Source organism: Mirounga angustirostris, unplaced genomic scaffold, assembly GCF_029215605.1.
Source record: "Mirounga angustirostris isolate CCGP_5_RB_7025 unplaced genomic scaffold, mMirAng1.0.hap1 SCAF_11, whole genome shotgun sequence".
In the NCBI taxonomy this organism is placed as follows: Eukaryota; Metazoa; Chordata; class Mammalia; order Carnivora; family Phocidae; genus Mirounga; species Mirounga angustirostris.
In genome coordinates, this window is record NW_026991719.1 from 7,233,286 (window position 1) to 7,261,186 (window position 27,901).

Genomic DNA, 27,901 nt, shown 5'->3' on the forward strand with positions numbered 1-27,901 from the left:
ACCAACGATAAAAAATGTGATTTAAGCTTAGGAATAAAAGAACAATTATATGCCAGAGCTACTAGAAATACTTTTGTCTTTATGTGCGATTTATTCTAAAGAACCAAATTTTAAAAACCGTACACAGCATTTCTATTTTCTGTAAGCTATTACCTACCAAATCGTGGAAAGTGGAATCTATGTTGAAAAACAAGTCAAATGCCACAAAACACGCTGAAGGTTACAATTCATCAAAATTCATACCTGCAGAGTCTCCCTCCTACCTGGGAGAAGGAGAGCGTTTTCTATCAACTCCTTGACTAGAAAGTTCAGAGAGTTGAGAGGTGAATGTGTGTCTGCGGGTAACTTGAGTGCCGTAATAATCGCACTGGACGATCCTATGGGAGTCTGTGTGGATTTACGTTACCCAGAGGATCGGGGGCTTCTGGCCATGGGATGCGAGTGAGGGAGACACCCTGAGGGATTCCCCGTTCTGCTGAGGTGGCCCCCGAGCAGTGTGCATGGGACGTATAAGACAAGAGCTGTGAATGTTCCACTCAACATTAAAAGCCCACGGTGGGTTTCTCTCTCCGATTAGGACATACCCCAGATTCTAATCTATTAGATTATTAAACTGATGACTAATAATACTAACAACAGAATTCAGCATAGTATCATATCTAGTGTTGTATATGTTAGTTTCTGATTGCTCTGTAACAAACTTAGAGGCTTCACGAGGCCACGGTCGAGGCACCAGCTGGGTTGTATTCTCATCAGAGGCTGGACTGGCCAAGATTCTGCTTCCCAGCTCCCCCAGGTTGTTAGAAGAATTTGTGGTTGTAGGACTGAGGTCCTGGCATCTTCCTGGCTGTTGGCCAGAAGATGCTCTAAGGTCCTAGAGGCCACTAGCATTTCCCTGCCATGTGGTCTTCCCTTGGGTAGTTCAACAGGTCTGTGTGCCAACAGGGAAGTCTGCTAAGAGGGAGTCTGCTATAATGTAACCACAGGAGTGACATCCTGTCACCTTTGTTATATAACAGCCTAAACATAGAAGTGACATCCCATCCCCTCTGTCATATTAGAAACAAATCCCAGCTTCCATTTGCGCTCAAAAGGAGGGAATTATACAAGAATTACACAAGGAATTATACAAGGAGTCCGTGAGAAATGAGACAAGATGTGGGACACTGCATTACTGTTTTTGTTTGAGTGCTCTACTTCATTCGACATGCTGCCTTTGTTTACCTTTGAGGGCCTGGCTCATAGCAGGTGTGTGATGAACTGAGGGACAGCAATCCTTCTGGAATGGACTTCCTTTTTCTCCCCTCTCTGAGAGGTGAAGCTAGAGGCAAACAGGAAAGGTGTTAAAGGGAAGATACTTCCCATGCTGCCTCCCAAATGAAACCCTGAAACATGACAATATCTATAAAGTTATAAGAAAACTTCAAAATCATACGAAAAATGCTAACTCTGCTGCATCTATCATCTCAGTGATCAGGGGAATCATTTTGTTGGTGTCCGAAGAGTTTCTAAAAAGTTATTATTAAAGGTGACACATAGGGGCGCCTCAGTGGTTCAGTCAGTTAAGCGACTGCCTTCGGCTCAGGTCATGACCCTGGAGTCTCGGGATCGAGCCCTGAATCGGGGTCCCTGCTCAGCGGGGAACCTACTTCTCCCTCTGCCCCTCTCCCCTCTCATGCTCTCTGTCTCTCATTCTCTCTCTCTCAAATAAATAAATAAAATCTTAAAAAAAAAATAAAGGTGACACATAGTATTTCTTTTCTTTTACCAGTCTTAATCAAGAACTCACTTGGTGAATAGGGCGGTATTCACTTGGTATGTTTGTGCCATCTTTCAAAATCTGTTCGTCACTGTGGCTTTTAGATGCCACCAGGGGAAGTGGCATGGGAAGTGGCACAACCCAGCATACAGTTGTCGAGGTTGTGCACTGTAGGACCCCAGGGGTGCCATTTACATAGGCCACAATGTCTGTTTCAACCAGTCCCTCTGAGGGAGGACGGTCCATCACTCACTTCTCCCCAGTGTCAATATTATTCTTAGTAAGAATATTCTGCAGAACAATGGACCATTTCCCATACAAATCCAATTGAGCTTCAAGGCCCCTCAGGTATATTATCCTGATTTTACAGACGAGGAAGCCAAGGCTGAGAGGGTTTACGTAAGTTGCCTGGTACCTAACAGTGTTCAGACACAGCCAGGGCTGGAATTCAAGACTGGGAATTTTAACAAAACATCCCACTTTTCCCAAAAAGTCCCACTTTCCTCCTTATAGATCTGTTTTTGTTTGTTTGTTTGTTCTCATCTGTCCTGCTCATAGCTCTTCTCCAGATCAATTTGGAATATGCACACAGCCCACACAGGTGTTAGAATCTCTCACCCTGTTAGACATTCTTCAACTCACCCTAATCTACAAAAAAGCATTTGGAAAACTGCACCACCTTCTTGGATGGAGGGCTTCTGTTTCGTTCTACCTGTCCATTACATGGCAACACATTCACTTTTGAGTGTCTGGCCCATGGAAGGGAGGTAGACAATGGTCTTTCTGGAATGGGCTTCCTTTTGCTCTCCTTTCAAAAGGACATTGAGCTTAGAATTTGCCAGTTGCTTGGCATCTTGAGCAGAATCCATACATTTTCAGTCCAACAAACGTTCATTGGGCCCAGTGTCCCAGTCACTGAACTAAAGAAATGAAAGCTCTCTCAGTCCTGTCATCAGTGGGGTTGAGTCGCCTCCTCAACCTCCTGGTCACAACAGTGTTGTCCCCAATCCTGTAATGATTCCGTGACTGCCCCATGATTGATTGTATTCATAGTGGCAGACTTCACTGTATCTTCAGGGAAGATATTTTCTTTTTGGTTCTTGCCAGTTGAGTGTGGTTAGAGAGTCAATGATGGAAATTTAAGAGAGTTTTCTTTTTAAAAAACACAGTAGGAGAGAAAAATATTTGGTCAGCTTTTCAAAGTGGAAATAACCATGGGGGAAAATGCTGTAGCAGGTATTTCCCTTGATTTTTTTTTTCAAGTTCATGCTGCATATGTTCTTTAGAAGTAGAAGCAGAAGGGAAATGTGGACGGAAATTCTTTGTCTAGGGTTTCTCACATGAATATGAAAGAGTGACAAAAACTATCCATAGGCTGCCTGCTACCCTTTTAAACTATCTGCTCTTCTCATTTGATTAGTACTGTCAGCCTAGTAGAATGTCGTTGCATTTAATAGCTGGCAAGGTCTACACTGGGTTTATTTACTCACTGTCCCAATGTGGTCTGCTAGATTTTTGTTCGGCAAATATTCACTCCCCTTGCCAGCCTGCCCCGCACCCCCATCACCTGCATGGGAGCTTGGCTAGGGGACCAGCCTGGGCCAGTGGAATGAGGGCAGAGGAGATGATATCTCGGTTCTGAGGCTAGGCCTTAGGAAGATTAGCCCCTCGGGAGCTTCTGACTTCTGCCATAGGAATGATAAGCCCAGGTAGCTGCCACTCCTCCGGCCCGAGCCCCCGAGTACGATGTATGGCCCACACCTGGACTCAGCCTGCCATCTGAAGCAGAGCCCCTCAGCCAGGCTCCAGAAGCAGTGAGCCAGCCGCGAGGGAGAGGGAATGGTTCTTGTCGCAGGCCCCTGACATTTGGGGCCGGCATATTTCATAGCTAATGCAATACACCCGCTGGTAGCAGGGCCACAAAAATCACAGGATGACTGCCTTCATCTACTCCAGCCCTTCTCACACTTGAGCCCATGTCAGAGCCACCCGGAGGGCTTGCGGATCAGATTCCCGGGCCCACCCTCCCCGAGCGCCCAAGTGGGTCGATCTGGGTTGGAGCGCAAGAGTCTGCATGTGTGTCAAGCTTCTTGGTGATGCTGGTGCTGCCAGTCCAAGGATCCACTTTGGGAACCGCTGATGCAAGCCACTGATTACTAATAGGATGAACCATGTTTGGCAGGTTGTGCTGCACAGATAGAAGAAGTTGAGTTCTTCGGATGGAGCCATTTGATGATGTGCCCTAAGCTGGGAACAGGATCCTTTACCTAGAGAATAGCTGCAGTGAAGAGAACACAGGTAATCTTGGCGGTGGGCTGGGGCAGGGGGGCGGGGGGCTTGTCTTAATAATGGATTTTGATCCCCGAAGGAATGGAAAACAAGGCTCTGAAGATAATAACCTGTGAGGAGTAGCCCAGATAGACCGAGGCCCTGAGAGGCCACATGTGGCGGGGGGAGAGGTTCATCAACGAGCATTTTAGTTTTGTTAATAAACATTTATGTGTCTTCTATCCTGGTCTGGAGACATGGAAGATAGGATTGGAACACTTGAGTTTACTGGAACACTTGAAAAAATGTACAATAAAGACCATGAATTTAGGCATCTTTACATCAGGATGAAAAACGAACAACTTAAGGAATCATCTGGAAGTTTTCAAACATCTGCAGACTTGGCCTCATGTTGATTTTGCCTGAATACAATAAGTGTGTAATTTGGAAATGGGAAGAGACAAGTCTAAAACATTAACTGTTGGATCGTCTTGCACATTCCGCTCTCAGTGTAGATGAGGTCCCAGTGGCCTAATGCTGACGTATTTATTGATACAATGAGAGGCAGGAAGCTGATCACAGCTTGGCCAGGCACAATTCCCAGGAAGAAGAGTAATGAAATCAGATCACTTATTTGTAAAATGCATCCAGCTTTGAATTACATGGATTCCCCTGAGAGCCCATATTTGTTATATAATGGAGGACAGTTTATAGAAGTCCCTTGATGGGTGATGGGTAGACAGTCAATTTGATTCTAAATTGATATTATCCTTATTCATATTTACCAATAATCTTTTTTGAAGACAGACATTGCTGACCCAACGCCAATCCTCACCCCCCGAACTCTAGTACCCTGCCTCTCAAACTTTGCGCATGTTGGAATCAAACTGGGGAATTTTGTACATGCGGAAGTCCAGGCCATATCCCAGACCAAGTTCATCAGAATCTGGGGACAGAACTCAGGCATTAGCATGCTTTATAACCCTCCAGGGGATTGCAAAGCACAGTCTTGTTGGGGGACCCGTGCTCACCTTGCTATTCAAAGCGGTGCTTGGAGGAACGGTAATGCCAACTACTGGGAGTTCATTAAATATGCGGAGTCTCAAGCTCCACCCCAGACATACCGAATCAGAATCTACTATTTAGCAAGACCCCCTCCCCCCCACTCAGATGAGTTGCTTGCACAGTGAAGGGTGGATAAAAGTCGCACAGCCCAGCAGCTGTGGATGGAAACCACTGCTGGCCCCAGCTGTGCGGACCCTTTCCTGACCTCCAAGCAAAGTAGATCTTGCTGCTGCCTCCACGCCTGGCAGGGAGCAGGGCGCTGACCCCTCACCTGTCTTGACAAGTGCAGAATGTTTCTCTCCCATTGTTCCTGAGCAAAGATTGGCATTTTTCAAAGGGAGGGGAAAGCAAGAGGGAAGGAAGAAGGAGAAGCAGAGGATAAGAGGCATGGTCACCAACACGTATTTCTTATTTTATCTGGAAACCTCCCACATCAAGCCTTGGCTGTCTCAAATGAAAGGAAAACTCCAGTTCCTTTCACCAACGACCAGGAGAAAAGTAGCTTAGGGTATGCCCCGTATCGAGGTCTGAAGGATGGGAGTTGCATTTCCTTTACCCCTGGGGTCAGGAAGATTTTTCTATGAAAAGCCAGATAGTCAATATTTTTGGCTTTAGGGCTATGTTTTCTGTCGCAACTATTCAATTCTGCCACTATAGTGTGAAAGAAGCCATAGGCAGTATGTAAATGGATGGGCATGACTGTGTTCCAACAAAATTTATTTTCAAAAATAGGCAGCTCTTCCAAAAGAATTAGAAACAGGTACTCAGCCGAATCCTGTATGCAAATGCTCAAGGCAACACAATTCACAATAGCCAAAAAGTGGAAACAACCCAAATGCCCATCAATGGATGAACGAATAAACAATTTGTGGTCTATCCATAAAATGAAATATTATTCAGCCATAAAAATGAATGAAGTGTTGATGCGTGCTACACTGTGGATGGACCTCAAAATCGTGATGCTAGGTTTCCAGTAGAAATCCCTTTCATCCTTTCTTTTCAGTGGATGTTGTTCTTTGAAGGAAACCGTGGTCTATAGAATCACGCACAAATAAAATACTTGCTTTTGCTTTAAGACACTAAGTTTTGGAGTAGCTTGTTATGTAACATAGATGGACTGATAGAGCTTCCATGAAATTCTATATTCCTAGCAAGGAATAGAAGACTGAAGGGTTTTGTGAGATGTTTCCAAGGACTAGGGGAAAAAATGGCTTACATCACTTTCTTTCACATTCTATTGGCCAGAACTTCGTCCTGTGGCCCCATTTAACTAAAAGGGAGTCTGGGAAATGTAGTAGTCCTGTAGTCCCAGGAAGAGGATACAGCACATTATCTGCCATAGCTATTCATAGCTTTTTCTCTCATTTTCCTTCTGGTGGAGGCAACACAATCTCGGTTCTCTTCCTGTAAGTGGCATAGAGCTGTAGCACCGAGGACTTGCAATCTCATTTCTTGACTGATGCATCTTGTTATGTTATGCATCAGGTTAGTACCAAAAACGCTCCCCGCCCCGCAAAATCAGACCTGACATTTTGGCAATCCTGGCAATTCAGACCTGGCGTTTCCCAATGTTGATATCAGGAAATACAAAGAAACAGAGTTGTGTAGAATTCCTCTGCCCTCAAAACCAAAGCTGCTGTCTTAATAGGTATTGTACTTACCTTAATAGGTATACCTTACCTTAATAGGTATTATACTCATAGGTATTATACTTATTAAGTATATTAAGTATATTATTAAGTATATTAATAGGTATTATACTATTAAGTTTCCCCATTAACTTTGTGCCCACCTTCCTGACAACCTTAAGATAGTATATCTTAGTTCTTGTGGTGAGAGAAAATTTTATTTTATTTGCAAAAATAACATACATACAGATATATTTACAGGAACTATTTTTTTTTTTTAATTTTTAATCCGGGCAAAACAATGAATAGGAAACACTACTGAAAAGCCCAAGTTGACATACAGAAGAGAAACAGTTTAGAGGAGGCCAGTTTAAGATTCAAAACGCAGGCTGGCTTGCTGTGGTTTGAAGTTCCAAAGTGGAAAACTGAGGGCTCTCATGCTTTCACATGTCACTATTTCTCTATGATTATTAAAATTTATTTTTGCATTGAAATAATAACAGAAAAAGTAAATCCTTCTCCTGATGCACGATCCCTGCCCATCTTGTTCCCAGGGCACAGTTGCTGGTGTAAGGTTGAGGAGAGAAGGGGAGGAACACAAAGTCTACGGACACACAGAAAATGGCTAATATTAGCGTCTTTTCCACATGGTCTCCTCCAAAGAACAACATCCATTGAAAAGGAAGGATGAAAGGGATTTCTACTGGAAGCCAATTTTATTTTATTTTGTTTGTTTATAACAGAGAGGTGTTGTTTAAAAGAGGAGATGTAAAAGGGAAAATGTGGTAAAATTATAGAAAGACTAAGCGGAAAAGGAATGTTCTGAGCCAATTTCCTCAATTCAATTCACTCAATTCAATTGGCTCGATTCCATTCAAGAAAATCAACAAACATTCACCCAGCATCTATAGTGTATCAACCTTGGGGATGCAATGACAAGTAAGACCCAGTCTGCCAGCAAGTATCTCAGTCCTCGTGTGAAGAAACTTAACCTGGAGATCCAAAATGACTTCTGTAAGTCCTATGACTCGTCGGTGGTGAAAGCAGGACTGACAGCCCTGCCTCAGGCCTCCTGATTCAGCAATGGGCCACACAGGCTATCGCTTCCCTACACCAAATCAGAGGTGACACCAGACAACTCACCCAACTAGTCGTATGCTTCATCTATGCAACGCTCAAAAGAAACCAGCCAAATGAGGTGCTAAATATGAGTGGTGAGATTTTATAAGTAGGGAGAAGGGAAGAAGGACAAAAGGAATAACAATGCCTTAGAAAATTTTGGTGATTTAGACATTAGGGTCAGTCATATCTGATAATGACTGAATTTCCAGGTTTGGAGGAATTGTGGGTCTCTGCAATAAGGTATAGTAATAATGACTGTAGCCATAATATGAGTAGATAATGCTTTTTCAGTGCCTACTATGTACCATTGACTGTTTTAAGGGGCATATTTAAAATAACTCGTTTAAGTCTAAAAACAAAACTACGAGATAAATATTATAATTATCTCCATGTGAGGGCTCTTGCCACACTTTCTTAATGCTGTGTGACAAACCTCCCCAAAACTCAGTGGCTTATAACAACCACCACCTATTACTGCATTTGACCGTATGAGTCAGCTGGCACTTCTGCTGGTCTTGGCTGGGCTTGCTCATTCATCTACAGTCACCTGCAGGTCACCCGGGGAAGCAGATCTAGGATGGCCTCAGCTGCGTTGACTCCACCACATGCTACCCCTCCTCCATATGTCTCTCAGATCCCTTCAGCAGGCTAGCCCAGGCATTTTCCCACGGTAGAGGCAGGGGTGCATGAACAATCAATAGGACAAGAAGAAATGCCCAAGCAATTTTGAAGCCTGCTTGCATCCTACTTGCTGGAAGTCAGGGGAAGCATTGGGATCATCATCACCAACATCTACCACAGAGGTTAAGTAACTTGTTCTTTTGATTAGGATGTGTGCTCACCTGTGGGTAATAGAGGTCCAAAACAACAGTGGGTGGTTACTATTCCATGTAGTCGTCCAAAGATAGGCAGTCCAGGCTTGTACGTTTGGTGTGCTCAAGAAGGCCTCCAGGTTTCTTTTACCTAGTTTCTCTGCCTTCCTCTCAAGAGTGTCCTCTCTGCAGGGTCTGACACTGGTCATCACTTCAACCTTGTTCCAAAGTAAAGATGGCTATCAGGGAGGGAAGAAAAGTATGCCTTCCCTCCCCCTTACAGATATGAGTAGAAATCTCAGGATTTCTACTTTTGGTAGTATGAGCTAGTTGATATGGACCAATCCTCCTACAACTAAAAAGTTAAAACCTAAGAAGAATCCAAGGGCCAGTAAGATATTGAGAAACTCTTGGTCTGACACTCTAGAGCGGCTGCTGACTCAGAAGAGATGAGCACAGCCCTTAGAGCTGTCTTTGTCCTAGGGGATGCTTAGTTGTCCTTCTGGTGACCCTGAGGGACTAGGAGAACAAAGATCTAAATCCTGTTTAGGCTGGGCAGCAAAGGATTGTGCCCTAGAAGTAATGGTAAACTGGAGGTGACCTAACCCTTGCCTCATCTGAAACCCAGCTTTGCAAAACTATGATTTTCCCTCAGAAAAATCTCCCATCTAAACCTTCGATCAAGGCGATGCTAAATTGCAAGCACTAGCACCAGGCACCTAACAGAGATAAACATAACTAAGAAAATCTCACCTTAGTCTTCAAATTATTCCTACAAATAATACTTCTGATATAATATCCAACACATGATCAAAGCTAACTAGACAGCAAGGAAACAAGACCATACAGGCAAGAACTAACAAAAACAATAGACAATAGAAACAGACTTGTAGATTATAATGACTGGAGCTATCAGATACAGACTGTAAAACAGCAAAAATTATTATCATTATACAGCACAGAAGGGGCGCCAGGGTGGCTCAGTTAGTTAAGCATCTGCCTTCGGCTCAGGTCGTGACCCCAGGGTCCTGGGATTGAGCCCCACATCGGGCTCCAGGGAGCCTGCTTCTCCCCTTCCCTCTGCCTGCCATTCCCCCTGTTTATGCTCTCTCTCTTTCTGTCAAATAAATAAATGAAATCTTAAAACAAAAATGACAACAAAGAATATGAAAACAAAATCTAAGAAATTGACAGGGAGCTGGGAGATATAAAAATTGATGTAACAATTTTGTAAAAGAGCCAAATAGAAATTCTAGATTTGAAAAATACAACAATAGAAAATAACAAGAGTAAAAACAGATTGAGAATAAACCCAAAGCAACAGTTCAGACGAAGCACAAGCCAAAGGCTGAAACTCAGAAGAGACAGAAGATAGTGATAAAGCTTAATATATGTTTAATTGGAGTCTCATTAACAGAGGAGAGAGAGGGAGGGAGTGAAATTGGGAAAGAAATAATTTTGAAGTGATGAAGGCTGAGAAACTATAGAAATGATAGAAGACATCAATACACAGAGGCCCACTTCATCCCAAACAGAATTTTTAAAAACCCACATGTAACACATTTTATTAAACTTTAGAAAACAGAATTACTCCATCCTACGCCTTTTGTTCTCATTGTCCAGATCTCGGTCATGTAGCTACAACTACCTGCAGGAGAAGGTGGAAAATGTGGGTTTTACTCTGTTGTTTATTCAGATTTTTATGCTCTGACAAACACTGCGAGTTTATTACCGTGAGAGAGAAGAGACACATCAACACTGACATTGACGTCTTTCCGAGGTCACACAGCTAGTAAGTGGCAGATGGGATATTTGCTTCAGCGTGGTCTGGCTCCATAGCCTGTGCTCTCAGCTGTTTGCTGTACAACCGTGAGACTGCAGTCCAAACGCTTGAGTTTGCAGCCATTTAGCACAAGTCAACAGTGTAATAATTAAGCAAAAGGACTATTAAAGACAGGTGGGAAACAGGATAACCAGACCAAGATCGTGCCAGCAAAAAACTAGCACTTCTCAAATATTTCAGTGTTGTTTATATTTATTAAGAATACGCTGCCCAAGGGTGCCTGGGTGGCTCAGTGGGTTAAGCGTCTGCCTTCGGCTCAGATCATGATCCCAGGGTCCTGGGATCGAGTCCCACATCGGGCTCCCTGCTCAGCAGGAAGCCTGCTTCTCCCTCTCCCGCTCCCCCCGCTTGTGTTCCCTCTCTTGCTGTCTCTCTCTCTGTCAAATAAATAAATAAAAATCTTAAAAAAAAATAATGTTTCTGAGCACAAAAGACAAGGTGTCAGTCTCTTCACGAGTTGAGTCTTTGCATCTCAAAATCAGAATCCCAAGATCGCAAGTAGTAGAAGAGATGAAAAGTTGTTCTTGTCTTTCAGCATCCGAAGTCAATTTCTTTCAAATGTGACCTTAGATATATACCAAATAGAGTCGTGTATTTTTTTTTTTTTTTTGTAAAGTAGCTCTAAGCCAGGCGCTTCGCAAACTAGGACCCACCGGCCAAATTCTTCCTGCCTTCCGTTTCTGTTAATAAAGTTTTATTGGTACACAACCACATCCATTCACATATGTATTACCTATGGCCACTTTTGCACTACAGTGGCAGAACTGAGTAGTCGTGACAGAAACCACATGATTTGCAAAGCCGAAAATATTTACTATCTGGCCCCATTCATAAGCAGTTGGCCGAGCCCTGTTCTAAGCCAATGACAACTTCATGATTCCAGGCAAAGATAAATTCATCTTCATATTCAGCCTCATTATAGAGGAACATCTGGGGTCTTTATCTCCTCTTGGCCTTCTTTATTTTCAGGTGGGAGATTTAAGCATTTTTTTTTTTTATTATTGAGGTAGAGTTGACATATGTTATATTAGTTTCAGGTGTGTGGGGGGGATTTTTGACTGTGTGAAACCTCCTCATGTTTAATGAGCCCCAAGAATTGAACTTGACAATTTTGGATATGGTGTTTAATAAACCAGCATTTCATAAATTCTTTTTTTTTTTCTAAAGATTTTATTCATTTTTTGACAGAGAGAGACACAGTGAGAGAGGGAACACAAGCAAGGGGAGTGGGAGAGGGAGAAGCAGGCTTCCCACCGAGCAGGGAGCCCGATGTGGGGCTCGATCCCAGCACCCTGGGATCATGACCTGAGCCGAAGGCAGACGCATAATGACTGAGCCACCCAGGCGCCCCCAGCATTTCATGAATTCTTAATTTCTTTTTTTTTTTTTTACTGAACTAAATAATTTTCCAAATTTAATTTGGTCAAGTAGCTTGATAAGTGTAGGCAAAATAAAACTGTCTTAGACAAGGAGAACGCATTGCCCCAAAAGACCTGTTTGGTGTAGGTTTCTCCAAAGAAAGGGTGTTTTCTCTACGATGGATGACTGAAAACCAAAGACATGTTCTTCTAAGGTCAGACCATAAGGAATCATAAAATCAATATTTCTAACATTTATGGATTTGCTCTCATTAGTTTTTGGCAATACACGACTTCTTGATTTTTGAAAGAGGTACAAAATGGTGCAGAAAGCTTCTGGAACATGAATAAAATATATATTTTTTTATAATTTTAGTGTAAACAAATTCCAAACATATGGATTACATTTCCTTTTAAAAATAAAGGGTTTTAGCATTTAATGGGAAAAGCGATTTGCAAAGTATGCTTTGGATTTTGCCAAAACCGAATCACTCAAAATGTACAATTAACTCTAAACGAAACCAAACTCAGTAACTGTCTTTGCTTTAGATGACTAAAAAACACATCTCCCATTGTTGTTCATGCCTTTCAGTTCCCAAGTCGAGAAAGGGAAGTCAGAATATGCTGTGAAATGTACTGCTCTTCGTAAAGTCATGCATCAAAATGTAGTTGAACGGGAGAGGGTTTCCCAGGGGAGAACGTGTGACCTTCTCATGTGTAAATCTGGTCTGACTAGTTACCATGTTTAAGAGGAATTACAGAGAGGAACTGACGTGCTTCCTGGTAAGGGATCAAGTTGTTAATTTCCACCGGCTATGAAATGCTTATTTGTGTCCTGAGAGCTAAATAATCTGACAAAAGTCTTCTACATTTTAATGACCTTTTATATTGGTAATGAGAGCAGTAGAGTGGTAATAAACATGCCATTAAAAAACACATAAGGTTTTTTAAGGTTTTTCTCTTAGATCATATTCATTTGCAGAAACAAACATTGCTGTTTTAAAATCAAGTGGGACTGACTGACTAATTGTTGGGGTGAGACACCGAGGACTACTTTCTTTCCTACTTGCAGTTTCCAGTTCGCCATGGCAGGGATCGAACTGACTCTGGGGCGGGCACCCACCCAAACCGGGAGCCCAGGGCTTTTGAGAACTCATGTATCTACCAGTCTCTACTCTGGAAATAATACATGTGCCTCCTCTGAGGAAACATCAATTCAATTATGAATTATGAATTAGGGGTGGTTTGGAATACACAAGTGATCCTCATGAGAATTTAAATTTTAAATGGAACTTAGGCTAGGAGAAGCTCTACAAGCCATTTGCGAAGAGTGGATGAGGGTAATAAATTGAGGAGTGCATTATAATGATGCAAATACATTCTCAGTTCCGGACAGAAGGGGGAAGGCGAAGGGGCACTATTTAAATATTGAAATCTAGGAGCATAATTAGAACAGATGCAAAACCACCGTATACACAGAAGAATAAACAAGGAGAAAAAGGGAGGGAGGGGGCCCTCGGCTTGTTGCCCTCCCAGCCCGCACCACATGCTGAATGAAGCAGCCGTTGGACGGTCTCGCCAAGTCTTTCGTTTTCCAAAGCGCGATCCGGTGAGGAGAGGGATTTCATATTTTCATATCCGTTTCTCCAGCTCTCTGATGCCACGCAAAGGGTGCGAGAGCAAAAGAAAACGTGTAAAACTGGCATTTCAAAGGTCAACTCCTGGCATGTTCCAATAACATATTCTTATTACATTATAAAATAATATTACTATTATTTTATAGTCTCATTAATTCCATGCGACTCACAGTTGTCCACGCTACACATCCACTTCGAAACTGCTCGTCTCTTACAAACATCAGTAAGCCCATTAAATTTAAGTCTGCTATTTTCAAGTTCTACCCGAACCGATCTAAACGCCGAAGCTCTGCTGTTGATGGAGCAGCAGGCGGCAAAAGCAGCAATAATCACCACTGTTCCTTGTGAATCAAATGCTTTTGCAGTTCAGGAGATTGGTCCCAGCAGTCAGATCATGACTTCTTGAGTTGCCCATTATGTGGTTAAAATTTACATAAATATTAGGTACACTCAGTCCCTCCCCTGTGGCTTTTCCAGAAGGACCGCATTCCTGTATATTTATTAGCCACTTTGAAAGCTTCTTGTTGTCATAACTCGCAGAGAAGAGAAGGTCGGAAATATAAAGAAGTCTTAGATTTGTATAAATCAGGGCTGTGTTCATATAATCTTATGAAGATTTAATAAGTAAACACATAGCTGAACTCTAGAAGGCAGTTGGGGCAAGGTTAGCCTTCTCCGTCTCTCTTTCTGGAAAATATCCTTAGGTCACTTCCCTTTCTCTGGTCATTACACACCTCTTCCCCATCTGCCTTGATTTTTAGGGGATACTTTCCCTCCTGATATGGTATCACACATGACCTCTTGTCACCTTCCATCAGAGCCCTTGGCCTGTCTTATTTTAAACTTCCCTCTTGTTCCCCCCAGTCGCCCCCCCTCCCCGCACTGTCCCATTTTCCTGATCAGGACTCACTACTTTTCTCTGGCTGGTTTACTCTTCCATTTCTGGTCCTTGTGGAGGCATCAACACGAGGTTCACGAAATTGTTTCCATTTCCTCCTGGGTCCACGGAAGACTCTTGCATGGGGCGGGCCATGAGATGATGCACAAAGATAGATCGGGGGCAATGGTGACATTTGCCTCTTCTGGGCCTCCTGAAAGTCCTGCAGAATCTTTCACTTCCCTTCCGTCCTCCCTTCACGGATGGGTCGGTTAGAGAGAATTGGGCAGGACGGTTCCAAGCTCTGGAGATCTCTGGAGTTGTAGCGTTGGTGGAAGCCCAAAGGAGAAGGAGCCTGGTTGAAAGAGAGCTGCCCGGGACAGCTGTGTGATGGGGGACATCTGCTCTGCACTTTGTGTCAGCACAGAAGCTTCGATGGTGTTAAGCCACTGATATTTTGGGCTGTCTGTTATGGCAATTTGCCTGTGTTGACTCTTGCAGCGATGCCTTATGTGACCTTCAAGATTCAGCTCGACCATCTTCTCCTCTATGAGATCTTTCCTCTGTGGGCTTCTAGAGCACCTTGGTTTGCTCTAAGAGTACACAGCTTATTCAGTTGTATGAGTTGAAATGCATCTTTTACCTCCAGCCCGTCTTTCTTAAAGACAGTAACGTCGTATTCTAGTGCTTCCTGCGGGGCCTGGCACAGGGCAGAAAGACACTCAGCGAATCTTGGGAGATGTAGCCCTTCCTCGAGAAGAAGCCATCACAATGGGGAGGGGGGGTACTTCAGGCACTGTAGCCCTTGGGGATGGAGAGGACTTGGTGAAAACGGAAGATGTGGGGGCAATGAGCCGCATGCCCTTCAACACCATCACCTACCCTGTTTATTACACATGGAATGCTTTGTCACCATTCACTCCATAGGGAGTGTAAATGAAGGCGGGTTTACATAATGTAGTGATAGGGCTTATATAACCATTTGTTCTCTATGTATCTGTCTTTGTCTGAGCGCTGTTCTAGGCACCAGGGGAAAGGAAGTGAATATGACAGATCAGGTCCTTGCCTTCAGGAGTCTATTTTTTGAACCGTTAGCATTATGATATCTCTTTTGAAAAGCACCTTTCCTTTGCATGAATCATGGGGATGTTGAATAGTGTATGAAGCATAGGGTATTCCTTCTGGGCAAACATAGAGACCAGGTAAACAGTAGGAGCCCCTGGAATTCTAGATGCTATAAATAGGGTATCCATATAATTGCTCATATCCTATCTTCCACTGTTCATTTGGAGGATTTTATTATCTGATTACAGAGGTCACACATGACTTATAATTTAATTTCTCCACCTGCACTTTTTCCTTCTTTTAAATTTTTGAGAGCTCCTTGAGGTTGAAGACTAAGTCTTTAATTCAGTTCAACAAGCAGTTATTGAACACAATGATCTATTTAATTCCTTTGGTGGGGGAAAGATTGCAGACCCCTCTAAATTCCCATTCTGTACTCCTTACAAATAATCCCTGTCAAGAACTGGGCTTTCCTGGGGCACCTGGGTGGCTCAGTCAGTTGAGCATCTATCTGCCTTTGGCTCAGGTCATGATCCTGGAGTTCCAGGATCAAGTCCCGCATCGGGCTTCCTGCTCAGCAGGGAGTCTGCCTCTCCATCTGACCCTCCCCTCTCTCGTACTTCCTCTCTCTCACACTTTCTCTCTCAAGTAAATGAATAAAATCTTAAAAGGAAAAAAAAAAAGAATGGGCTTTCTTTGAAGCATTTATTGCTCAAGTCTTTTTTGCCACATAAGATTTTACTTGTCTCAGATTTCTTTTTCCCATCTTTTCTTCCATACTTCCTTCCCCAACATTTTAATCCCTATTTTTGAAAAATTATATCATTCAATTAGTAAATTAAATCAAATGTTGGATGTCCAAGGGAAATTCCCTCTATAAAGGAATTGTACAGAGAATTCAATCATTTGATTGCATTTACTATCTGTTGTAGAGCAGAACTTTTTAAAAACCAGATTTGATTAAAATAGTAACATGTTTACATTCAGTTCCAATTCATTTCATCTTTTTAATGTAGAGCCTTCCAGAATGAGGTTTCTGAGGCCTACCCCACAACTGCTGCCCAACTTGGTGGGAAGGGACATTCAACAATGTGTCAGAGTAACTCAGGAGAGCAGTTGAGAGCGCTGCAAGGGGGGCAGTTTGCACCCATCTAAGGAGGAGGAGTTGGAAAATCAGAGGGAGGGGAGAGAGAAGTGGGAAGAAGCCACCAGAGCAAGAAGGAATTCAGAGATGCACATGTGATACTCCCCGAGAACACAGAAAATAGAGTTGCCAGATTTGGCCAAGAAACAGTGAAAAGTCTCCAAAAAAATGACAATAACAAAACATAGGATACCCGGTTAAACTTGAATTCCAAATAATTCAATTGCGTGGGACGTACTTCTACTAAAAACCTGTTCGTTGTTTATCTGAAATTCAGATTTAAGTGGGACTCTGTTTTATCTGGTGACTCTAACTAAAAAGCCACTCGGTGTAAAAGTGAAGATGTGTTTTTAAAATCATTTGTGTGCACCCACGATTGGCTTTCTGTCTAGAAATAGTCATCCAAAGGTGCATTATCCTGGATATTGTGAACTAGAACAGCCGGTTAGGTATGACTCACATGTGGGTCCTATCCTTTGCTCCTGGGCTAAGGAGTGTGTCAAATAAAGAATCAAGAAGCGTCATGAAAAGAAATGATTGGTTTCCCAGAAGGGACTGGCCTTGTTGGTGGCACCACCCAGAAGCAAGTTCTTTATAACCCAAAGGAAGACTTCCCAGTGGCGGCGTGAAGAGCCCTGTCCCCAGCCCAGGCTGAAGAGGCTGGAGCAGGCAGAGGGTATAGGGTGAGCTGAGAACAAGTCCCCATGGGTCAGACCTCAGAGACAGGAAGTGGCCCTTGGGAGATGCCTGGGGGAGGATGGGGCACCAGATGGGCACCCTAAGGCAAATTTTTAAAACCTAGGCTCTATTAATATTTTGGACTAGATCACTGTTGTGGGGGCCGTCCTGTTGAGCAGCATCCCTGGCCTCTGTCCACTAGATGCCAGTAGCATCCCTCCCCCTCCAGTTTTGACAACCAAAAATATCTCCAGCAATTGCCAAATGTTGCCTGGTAGGCAACATTGCCCCAGGTTAAAAATCCCTGTCCTATGGAAAGAGAAGCCAAGGAACCAAGAGCAACAACAGAACATACCTAAAAAACAAATGGGGCAGGCAAGGATCTGTAGCAAGGGGAGCAGAGTCCCATAATTATAGCAAAATCTCACCATTGGGTTATTTACTCAGGAAGCCTGCCCCTCCCTACCTGCCGCCCTCCCTCACCACTTGCAGAGCCCGGAGAAATGGCAGCCCATAGGATCTCCGAGGGCATAGGGGGAAGCTTTAAGAGAAGACAGTCATTACTCTCAGAAATTGACCACCACAGCCTCTACCTGATCTTCCTGCTTCCACTCCTTCCTTCTATAGTATCTTCTCCAATCGCCAGGGAAGTCTTTGAAAAAGCAGAAATCAGGCCTCATGACACCCTACATAAGACCCTCCAGTGGCTTCCTGCTACACTCAGATTAAACCCCAACTCTTCCCCATGACTTGCCAGGGCCTGCGTGATCTGGCCCCTGCCTACTTCCCCACCTTCACACTGCCCAGATTGCTCCTTGATTACTACCCCCAACCACATTGGCCTGATTGCTGGTCCTACCCCAGGGCCTTGGGTCATGCTGTCACCCCTGCCTCAGATGCTTACTCTCCACAAGGTCTCTGTTTGAATACTACCTCCTTGAATTTTACCTTCCTAAAATTACCTCCCTAACCACCATGTTTAACTGGCTAGTTAGCAATCTCTTGCAAAAGTTCTGCCTTTGCCCCTTACCATGCTTATTCTTTTTTCATAGATTTCATCCATGTTTATATTTCATTTATATTATCCAATTATTCATTATATTCATTTATACTATTCAATATTTTTGTGCTTACTTTTTTATGGACAATATGTTTACAGGGTTATTTACTTGCCTCTGTCTGCATCTTCAGGGCCTAGAAGAGATCCAGGCACATAGTAGCAACTCAGTAAACATTTGTTGAACAAAAGAGTGATGGGAGCTTGGCAAAGCTAATTACAGAAATGTTGTAATTAGTCGTGTATGTTTAACCTAAGCAGTCATAAATGTGGTTAGCATTTCTCGGTCATCCTCTGTAATCTCTTTGTATTTTGAGTACCACTGGAAAACATCAGATCAATATCATTTACAGTTTAGGAGGAAGGACCCTATGTCCCCAGATGCCCGGGAGTGTCCCAATTTGTGCCTATTGTTCCAATGGAATTATTAATAGCACCGTCACTCCCAAGAACACCCTGGTTTGCACAATAAATTGAATTCATACAGGGTATGGATGTGTCTTTTAACAAGTACGGGCAATGAGTAATAGAGGCTGAAGATAAAAAGGGATGAAAGGGCTGGAACTTTCAGGCGTGACCTCATGGAAGATTTGGAACTAGAATGGAGTCTGGATGGATAGCTAGGAAGAAGGAAGGGCTTTTTTGGATGGAGAAAGTCACACGTGCAAAGGGACAAAGATGAGACTTGGTAAGACCCGGCACACTGTGATGGAAGGTTTAGGCAAGAGAACGATCAGGGGTAAAATTTGAAGGTAAATAAGGGGCAGAAGGGAATGGCCTAGATTCCAAGGCTCAGACTTAGGGCCGCATCCTGTAGGCTGTAACTGTCTATTTAAGGCCAACGGCATGCTCCTATCACTTAAACGCAGGTTTAGATGGCCAGGTTGGAATGTTTGACACTCATTGAAAAAACAATTCCTTAAACACAAATGACTCGCTCAAATCAGTCCCAGATAAGACAGGAGAGAAGATGATATGGGCTTTAGGGGAGCCTAGGGGAGGCAGAGGAGGCTTGTTAACGGCAGCTGTTTCAACAATTAGAATTAAATTCAGCACAATGATTCAATTTAGGTTAACAAAATCGGGTCTTACATTTCACCTTCTTAATAGCTTCCACTCTTCCAGCGAGCCAGGAGAGCTTGGTTTGGGGATAAGTCACTGCCACTCTTGTTTAGTCAACATTAAAACAACAAACCAGAAGAAGAATGTCTGCTCTCGCACTCTTGAGAAAATAATCAAGTCACTCAGGACTTAATCCCCAACCACTGTAGAAAAAGGTGGGCATGGCTGACTCATCACTGAAGTGAGTGATTTTTATTGTTGGGCCAAGTCTTATTTCCAAAATAGGCCAACAACGTTTTGAAGTCTCGTTGAAGCAAACAAATAAACAAGCGAAATCCCTCTTTCAGTCAACTTCACCTCTCTAGAAGTTTTGCTTTTATAAAAAGGATATTTTACCATTCGGATGCATTTTATTCCACGGATACTTTTTCTAGAGCAGATGGATCTCCCCTCTCTTCTTCGTTGGCCAGACACGAAAGAACACTGCTAACACAATGATCCAGCACAGCCACGGATTGTGGCCTGGAGTCTCTAGTCACAGGTGTTTTTACGGAGACATGGTTTTGGGTTTAAAAGCATCTTTGTTCTCCGATTAACCCTCTGGGTTCCTTTAGAGAAAACCTGCTTTATGAAAAGGAGAAAAAACAAAGGCAGAGGCACATAAAGGTCTGATACCATCTCTTACCACCGCAAAGAGGCTAGAGTACGAGGAGCGGGATAAGTTAACCTAATTGTCACCAAAGGGTTTGAACTTTGGCTAAGAGTCCTTTGTCTACTTTTTCAGGAAAAGTCGGGGAAACCAAAGTCCTCTGGTTCTTGCATTTCCATTGCTGTTTGAGATGTTCCATTGCAAAAAAAATCATTCTGTCAGATAAATGATAGAGTGGCCTTTAGATGGCCAAGCCCCATGTGCTGAGCTGACGGCCACAGTAGAGCTGAGGAATCAGTGACAAATGTCTATACACAATAAAATCAAAGATAGTGGGCATGCTTTTTGCAGTGGATTCAATTTAGAACTTTCTGTTGTTTCATTGTTGGCGATGGGCATGGTGGTGGTGTTTCTGGAGATGGGATGAAATTTAGAGCTCTGTTTGGATAGATGTCTTCAACTTGCTTACTGATAGACTAAGAAGATTAGAAACGGAGGTGGAATGAAAATCTACACATACAAAGAACAACAAAAATGAAACGAATCATCTTTAAGAAGTTAACCAATCTCTTTTCAGGGTTGGTTTCTATTTTATTTCCATTAAAAAGAAAAATCCCCAAATTATTGGAAAATAATTAGCTGTTTCCCTCAAAATAAAACGATAGTCCAAAGAGAGCATTTCTACATAATATGGTGGAATTGACATTCTGGAATTTCCAAGGCTAGGGCATAAGAAGCCTTGCCAGGTTCTCTTGGAATGCTTGCTAGTGGGGAAGACTGCCACCATGCTGTGAGGAAGCCCAAGCTAGCATGTGGAGAAGCCACATGGAGAGAGAGGGGTGACCAACCAGCTCCCATAATCCCAGCCATCCCAGGCACCACACGTGTGAGTGCCAAGCCTTCAGATGACGCCAGGCCCAACCTCCATCTGATAGCCATCACTGAGATGAGACTCCGAGCAAGAACCATCAGCTGAACCCAGTCTACCCACAGAACCATAGAGATAGTAATACATGTTTTTAAAAGCCACTAAGTGTTGGGTGGTTTGTTGTGGGGTAATAGATCATTGCAACCGTCCCTGAAAGTAACGTCAACTTGCAAATTTGGTGACGACCAGAGGATAAAAGGATACAGAGGTAGCTGAGAGCCAGGACTTTGGGTTCAAAGCCTGGCCCCACCACTTTGGATACTTACTTGCCCTCTCAAAGCCTTAGCTTCTTATTTGTGAAATGTGGATGATGACAATAGTGTGTTTGAATGGTGCTTGTGAGACACAAATAAATTCCTACAATGTACATAGCACACTGCTTGTCAAAGGGTGCCCACGAAACAAATTTCATCTTATTAATAACGAAAACTGCCCATAAAAACTAAAAGGCTTTGCAGGAGAAAAAAATTCATTTGCTTATTTAAATAAATGAATTCCGTATTTGGATAATTTGTTCTAGTGTTTCTAGTGGGCTCACGCGCTCTTTGGAAAAGAATCATCTCTAAGATGGTAAACTTGGAAAAGGAGCTGGCACATTCAAAGATCGTTTTTCGGAAATGATGTTCTCTCTTATGTTGGTGAAAAACTTAATGTTTCTTCTAAAAACCCACCAGCAGAGAAGCAAACACAGAAATGAGTCTGAAGGCGTCTGTGGCAAAGTTAACTCCACCGGGCCCTGGGTAATGTATACTGTACATTCCAGGAATGGTGCTGCCTTGGAAATTTATTATGTGTAACATTTAATAAAGGGAAGAGTTTAAAAAAACACCCTGGAGATCTGTGTTCTAATTGAGTACCTGCTTTGATGTGTGACTTAGAGCAAGTCACTGGAGCTGTCTCTTATTTCCAACTACTATAAAACAGGATTATGAACACATTCAGAGCATCCTCAGACAGTGAAAAATAAAGGGGAGGCAGAGGACCTGAAAATGTGGATGCTTCAAAGAGAATGGCCAGAGGTGTGTAGGATAATATCATTAGCATCAGAACAATGAGGAGTCCCTGCGAGTTTCAGCAGGGGCTAGACTGGGGCAAGGAGCATGAAAATGTCCTAAAGGCATGGACACTTCCAGCCTGCTACTTACAGATGCCAGAACGAGACTAGAAAGTCCCACCTTCTTACCTGTGGAATAAAGTAGTATATATGATCTATATCTATCTATCTATCTATCTATCTATGGTATATATAGTATATACCATACAGCCCATATACCATATCCAAGTATATGGACATGGGGGTATCACTTAGAAAACTCCAATTGAAATCATACCCACCTGGTTCTGATCAAACACAAGCCTTTAAAATCAGGGGAGCCCATGGTCAAAAAAATTCATCCTACAAAATGTTAAGTGACTGGAGAATTTTCCAATGGCCAGGAAGGGCATGTCTGTTGGATCTAATAACAACAGGGTGTTAACTGCAGAGAGTACTGGCCACATTTTACTGAGAAGGACCCCTTTCATTTTGGGAGAATTGCCACTCTGAAGAAATTGTTGACAAATACATGGTCTTTCTCTAGTATTTGTATTGGAATGTCTATCTCTTAAGTCTTGGTTAGGCCTAAATCACCTTCATCGGCATCATGATTCATCCCAAATTTGGCACATTCTTTTGTAGGCTCTCAAAGTCCCACGTCTCCCCAGATCATATGTGAATTTAGAGATTAACTGATGGGGAGCTGGAGAAAACAAAAGGCACTTCCATTTAAAGATCTTACAGAGACAGACCCCTGATGTATGTTACACTGAGCTCGTTGGAAAAAAACAAGACCCATTCAAATCTCCACACAGCAATCAAGGAGTTTTGTTTCCTAAATGGCCAAGTTGGAGTGGAAACTAGGGAGAGGGTACTCATAAGAGGAGACAGGCAGAGGCCTTGATCCTTGGGCCACCATTTTGGTTAGGCCACCAAGACACCCATGGGTTTTGTAAAAGAAATACCTTATTAAGTATGACAAGAAATCCCCTTGCTCTATGGGTAGAGGTGAGGGGGCTGTTCTAGCAGATGATTGATCCCATATTTGACCATCTTTTTTCTTTTATTAGTCTTCTGGGTTTATTACCTTCCCTTTTGTCAGCTCCTTTTAAAAACATGTTTGGGATTGCAGAACCTTACCATGCAATATGTGTGAGGCTCTTTATGGATTTCATGACACTCCTACCTCCGATGTTCGACAGACTTGTAGGTCACATACCTGAGTCGGTAAACTGTTTCCATAAAGGGCCAGATTATAAATATTTCCGGCTTTGTGGGCTATACAGTCTCTCTCAACTCTGCATTGTAGCATGAAACCAGCCATTGACAAAACATAAAAGGGTGAGCGAGGCTATGTGCCAATAAAACTTTACTTACAAAAATAGGCAGTGGGGTGGATATTGGGCCCATTGGCTGGTGTTTGTAGACCTTCGGTCTAGACTCTTGCTGTTCAAAATGTGCTCCATGGACCAGTGATCCCGGCATCACCCGGGAGCTTCTTAGCAATGCAGAATTCTGGTCCTAGACCTCCTGAATCAGAATCTGCATTTTCACGAGGCCCAGGGGATGCACGGGCATATGAAGGTGCAGCCCTGAGCTGAATGGCATAGGGTTTCCTCAGGGAACAATTCTATGTCCTCCTCTCACTGCCCCTAAATCTATCTTCCTCACCCTGTCCCACCAGATCATATCTCAGGCAGAACCCCTAGTTTTGGAGGGTTTGTTTTGTTTTGTTTTGTTTTGTTTCTTCTGGGCAGCAGAACAGTCTCATTCTTAGCTATTAAGAAGTCTGGTCCAATTGAAACTGATATTTCAAGAGCAAACATTTCAAAGGCTCTCAGCTTTCCCATTGCTCCGCACTCCCAGCTTGGAAACCTTAGTGAAACCTATTTTCAGCCTTTCCCGCCTCTGCTGCCTGAAGCGTCTGCCTCCTCCAGGATCCAGCTGGAGGAGGGAGGGAGATCGGGGAGCAGAGCCTTCTCCTGGTCCCGTGACCTCACGGTCTGGTGTGGGAGCCTCATCGGGCAGTCGTGCAAAAGCTGGCTCTTTCTCCCGTGTGGTGCTTTTGTGGGATGTGGGCCACCTGCCCCCCCGGGACCTCAGGCTCCTCCCGGCTTCCCCACTCCAACCATCCTCTCTCTCGCTTACCTCACAGCCGCTCTGTGGTGGGGCCTTCTCACCCTGGCAGGCGTATCCGTTGGCGGTTGGCCCCGGGGGGCCACCTTCAGCATCACCCGCTCAGCCCCAGGAAAACTTAACCCCTTTCCCCGCCAGGCTCTGGAGGTGTGGGCTGTGCCAACCACCGCAGCTTCTGACTTGTCTTCTCACCTTTGAACTTGCCCAGGCAAGAGTCAGGCACCAGTCTCTGTGGCCCAGATGCTGGGACAGGGGCAGGATCAGAGTCCCCGAGGCTGACTTCTACTCTTGCAGCAGGCAGAGACCGCACGCTGACCGCCCTCCCAAAGGGGACCAGAGCAAACTCGTGACCCTCTCTCTTCTTTCTACGGGCTGCTCCCTTCTCTCAGTGCCCGGCTTCCCCCGCGTGCAGGCAGGTGGCAGGCAATGAGCAAGGGTCCCAGAGTCCGCTTGGAACCACTTAGCAAATCCTCCCTGGATAGTCTAGCTCATTTATTGTCTTCAGCTTCGGGCCCCGGCCAGAAACTGCCCCCAAACAGCCTGTTCAAGAGAGGTCGTTCCAGTCCCTTTATCCCGAGGAGGACAGTGACACTTAGTGAAGTTAAGTGGCTGGCACGGGGGCCCTGGCTAGTAAAGGGCGAGCTGAAGATCTACACCCCTGACTCCAAGGCTGGCCTGCTCCCTTCCCAGAACTGCTCTCTCTTCCAAGCCTTCACTTTATATCCAAGCAGATGGACCCTCTTGATGAACTCTCTTAATTTCCAGCTAAGAAACGTAGCCATTACAGCATCTTTCCCTATTCTGTGGGGTGGAAGATTCAGCAAGCAGATGAATAAGGGGAAATTTTTAAGATTCACTCACTGAAGAGAAGTCAGCCTGTTATATATTTTCTTTGTCGAGAAACCAGGAGCGAACTGACAGGGAAAATGTTTGCCCTGTGAAAAAAGTGGCTCGCCAAACAGAATATATTAAATGATTCCAATTTTGTTTTAAAAATATATGCGCATGCATATAAAAGTGCCTGGGACAATACGTCACATGCTGTCATTCTTGCTGGGCTCTAGGACTTTGGTCATCAGCCTTCTTTGTCTACCCTTTTTATGCTCTTCTAGAGTGTTGGGTGTTTGTTCCAACGCTCATGTTACTTTTATTATAAGGAGTAGGCACACATTTATCTTGACAAAATATAGAAAGGACGGCTGTTTGTTTGTTTTTAGCTTTTGTTACTATCAATTTTCCATTTCCTGTAATTTCAGCATCAACACACAGGACAGCAATAACAGCCTTTAGAATTTTGGCAAGTTCTCTTACCTGGGATCCGTAATCTGTGTCATGTGAAAAAGACAACCATGAATTTGATGAAATGTGATTTCCCGGGAAACGTATGATTTCAGGAAAAAGGATTTACAAAAGAAGAAGAAGAGGAAGATGAAGAAGAAGAAGAAGAAGGAGAAGGAGAAGAAGAAGAAGAAGAAGAAGAAGAAGAAGAAGAAGAAGAAGAAGAAGAAGAAAGGAAGGAAGGAAGGAAGGAAGGAAGGAAGGAAGGAAGGAAGGAAGAAAGAAAGAAAGAAAGAAAGAAAGAAAGAAAGAAAGAAAGAAAGAAAGAAAGAAAGAAAGAAAGAGAAAGAAAGAAAAAGAAAATTAGTTCATTGAGAAAAAAAGTATTTGTGTCGGTTCTGTGTCCGGCAGGAACTTAGGATTGGAATATTCTATGTATATAATGAAGTCGCCAGGAGCCTGATCTGCCTTCACCTTTGATCTGCAGAGGTCAGGGTTTCAACTGGGATGTTTGTTGATTCTCCTGCAGCATTCATTTATTTCTTGGTTTCCTGATGGCCCGTTTGAAAATCAACGAACTCAGTCCCAAACCCACAAACTCGGTTCAGATTGGATGACAGTCCAACCCACTCATCGTAAACTTGAGATGGGTGAGGCCTCGTAATATTGGGGGGCAAGGACATCCATCTCATTACCAAGTCTGAGTGCCCTTCGGCATCCGTCCTTGCCCCTCCCCGCATACCCTTCATTTTATCTTCACCCCAGCCGGAGAACGTCCACCCACACCCTTCCAGGTCCTCCACAGAACTGCCACAGATAGCCCTACTTTCAAGCTCCCATCCCAAGTAGGAAGGAATTCTTCCCTTTTTTATGGCTCGTCACACTTGTGGCTATTTATTTGCGTGTCTTACCTCCCCTGGGACGTTTTGGGACTACGCATTATTAATCACTGGGGTCCCCAAATAGCTTAGTGCAGCGTCTGGCACCAAATGCACACCAAATGCCTTTCCTTTAAGATCTAGTTATTATTTTTCTGCAAGGTATGCAAGCACGCAGTTTAAGGGGTTAAATGGTTCCGCGGGCTTGATTTGAAAAAGCAGCACTCCGCTACCCCCTCTCCTCACTTATTTCCTGCTCCCCAAAGGCAACGACCTTAACTCTTTGGAAATTGATCCTCATGCCTCTAGGTTGTGTGCGTATATTGCTACTTCCTCATTTTTTGATTTCGGCATTACCCATCAGCTTCCATTTTGGAGGCTGAGGATTGAGCTCTCCGCGACTCGCCACCCACTTGCCTCTGCCACCCACACGCACGCCTCCTAGCCTCCAATCCTGGAAGTACAGTCATGCTATAACTTCGGTCCGACCAAGATTCAGTTGGCATGATTGTGACGAGGTAATGCCGGCCCACCCAACTGCTCTCTCTGGGGGTAGAAATAAGCTTTTTATTTTATTTTATTCTATTTTAAGCTTTTTATTTTATTTCACTTTTTATTTTATTGGCTTGGTTTTCTCTGGACGTATCAGATGCATTCGCAGGCACCACCTTGGCTTTAAATCTCTCCTCTTACTGCTTCTGAACACTTCCAGGAAGTCTATCCAGTTCATCTTCTTAGGAAAACCTCTCCCAGAGCTTCCGCCTGCCTTGTCTCTCCACCACCCCGGGGTCTCCTTTCCCCAGAATCTTCAGGCTCCCCTGTACGCCTGGCTCCCATGCCTTGTTTCCTCTGCCTCCTTTCTGATTTTTTCCTTTCTGTGGTGGAGCGCATCCCTTGGTTGGTTCCTGAGAAGGGATGCACGGGAAATAATTTTTTTGAGACACTGTGCGGCAGAAAATGTCTTTACCTTTGACTGATAGTGTTACCTTGCTCTGGGATTCTATGCCGGGGGTCATTTTCCCTCAGAAATGTGAAGGCATTGCTTTAGTCGCTCTCAGCTTCTGGTGGTGCTGCCAAGAAGTTTTATTTTATTTTATTTTATTATTTTATTTTTTTTTAAAGATTTTATTTATTTATTTGAGAGAGAGAGAGAATGAGAGAGAGCGAACACACAAGAGGGGGGAGGGTCAGAGGGAGAAGCAGACTCCCCGCCGAGCAGGGAGCCCGATGCGGGACTCGATCCCGGGACTCCAGGATCATGACCTGAGCCGAAGGCAGTCGCTCAACCAACTGAGCCACCCAGGCGCCCCGCTGCCAAGAAGTTTAATGCTGTTCTGATTCCTGATCATTTGTGTGAACATTGTTCCTCTTTCTTTCCTTTCTCTAGAACTCTGACCATCTTCTCTTGGTGCTCGGTGGCCTTATATTTCACGATGAGGTATCTTGGGGTGAGTCAACTGTCAAACATTACACTGGACACACTGTGGGGGAGCCTTACAAGTCGGACGATCAAACCTCTTGTTCCCAGGAAATTTTTTTGGAATTGTTTCTTTGATAATTTTCAACTCTGCATTTGTAATGTCCTCTACTTTTGCAACCCCTAGTTTTTGAATTTTGTCTC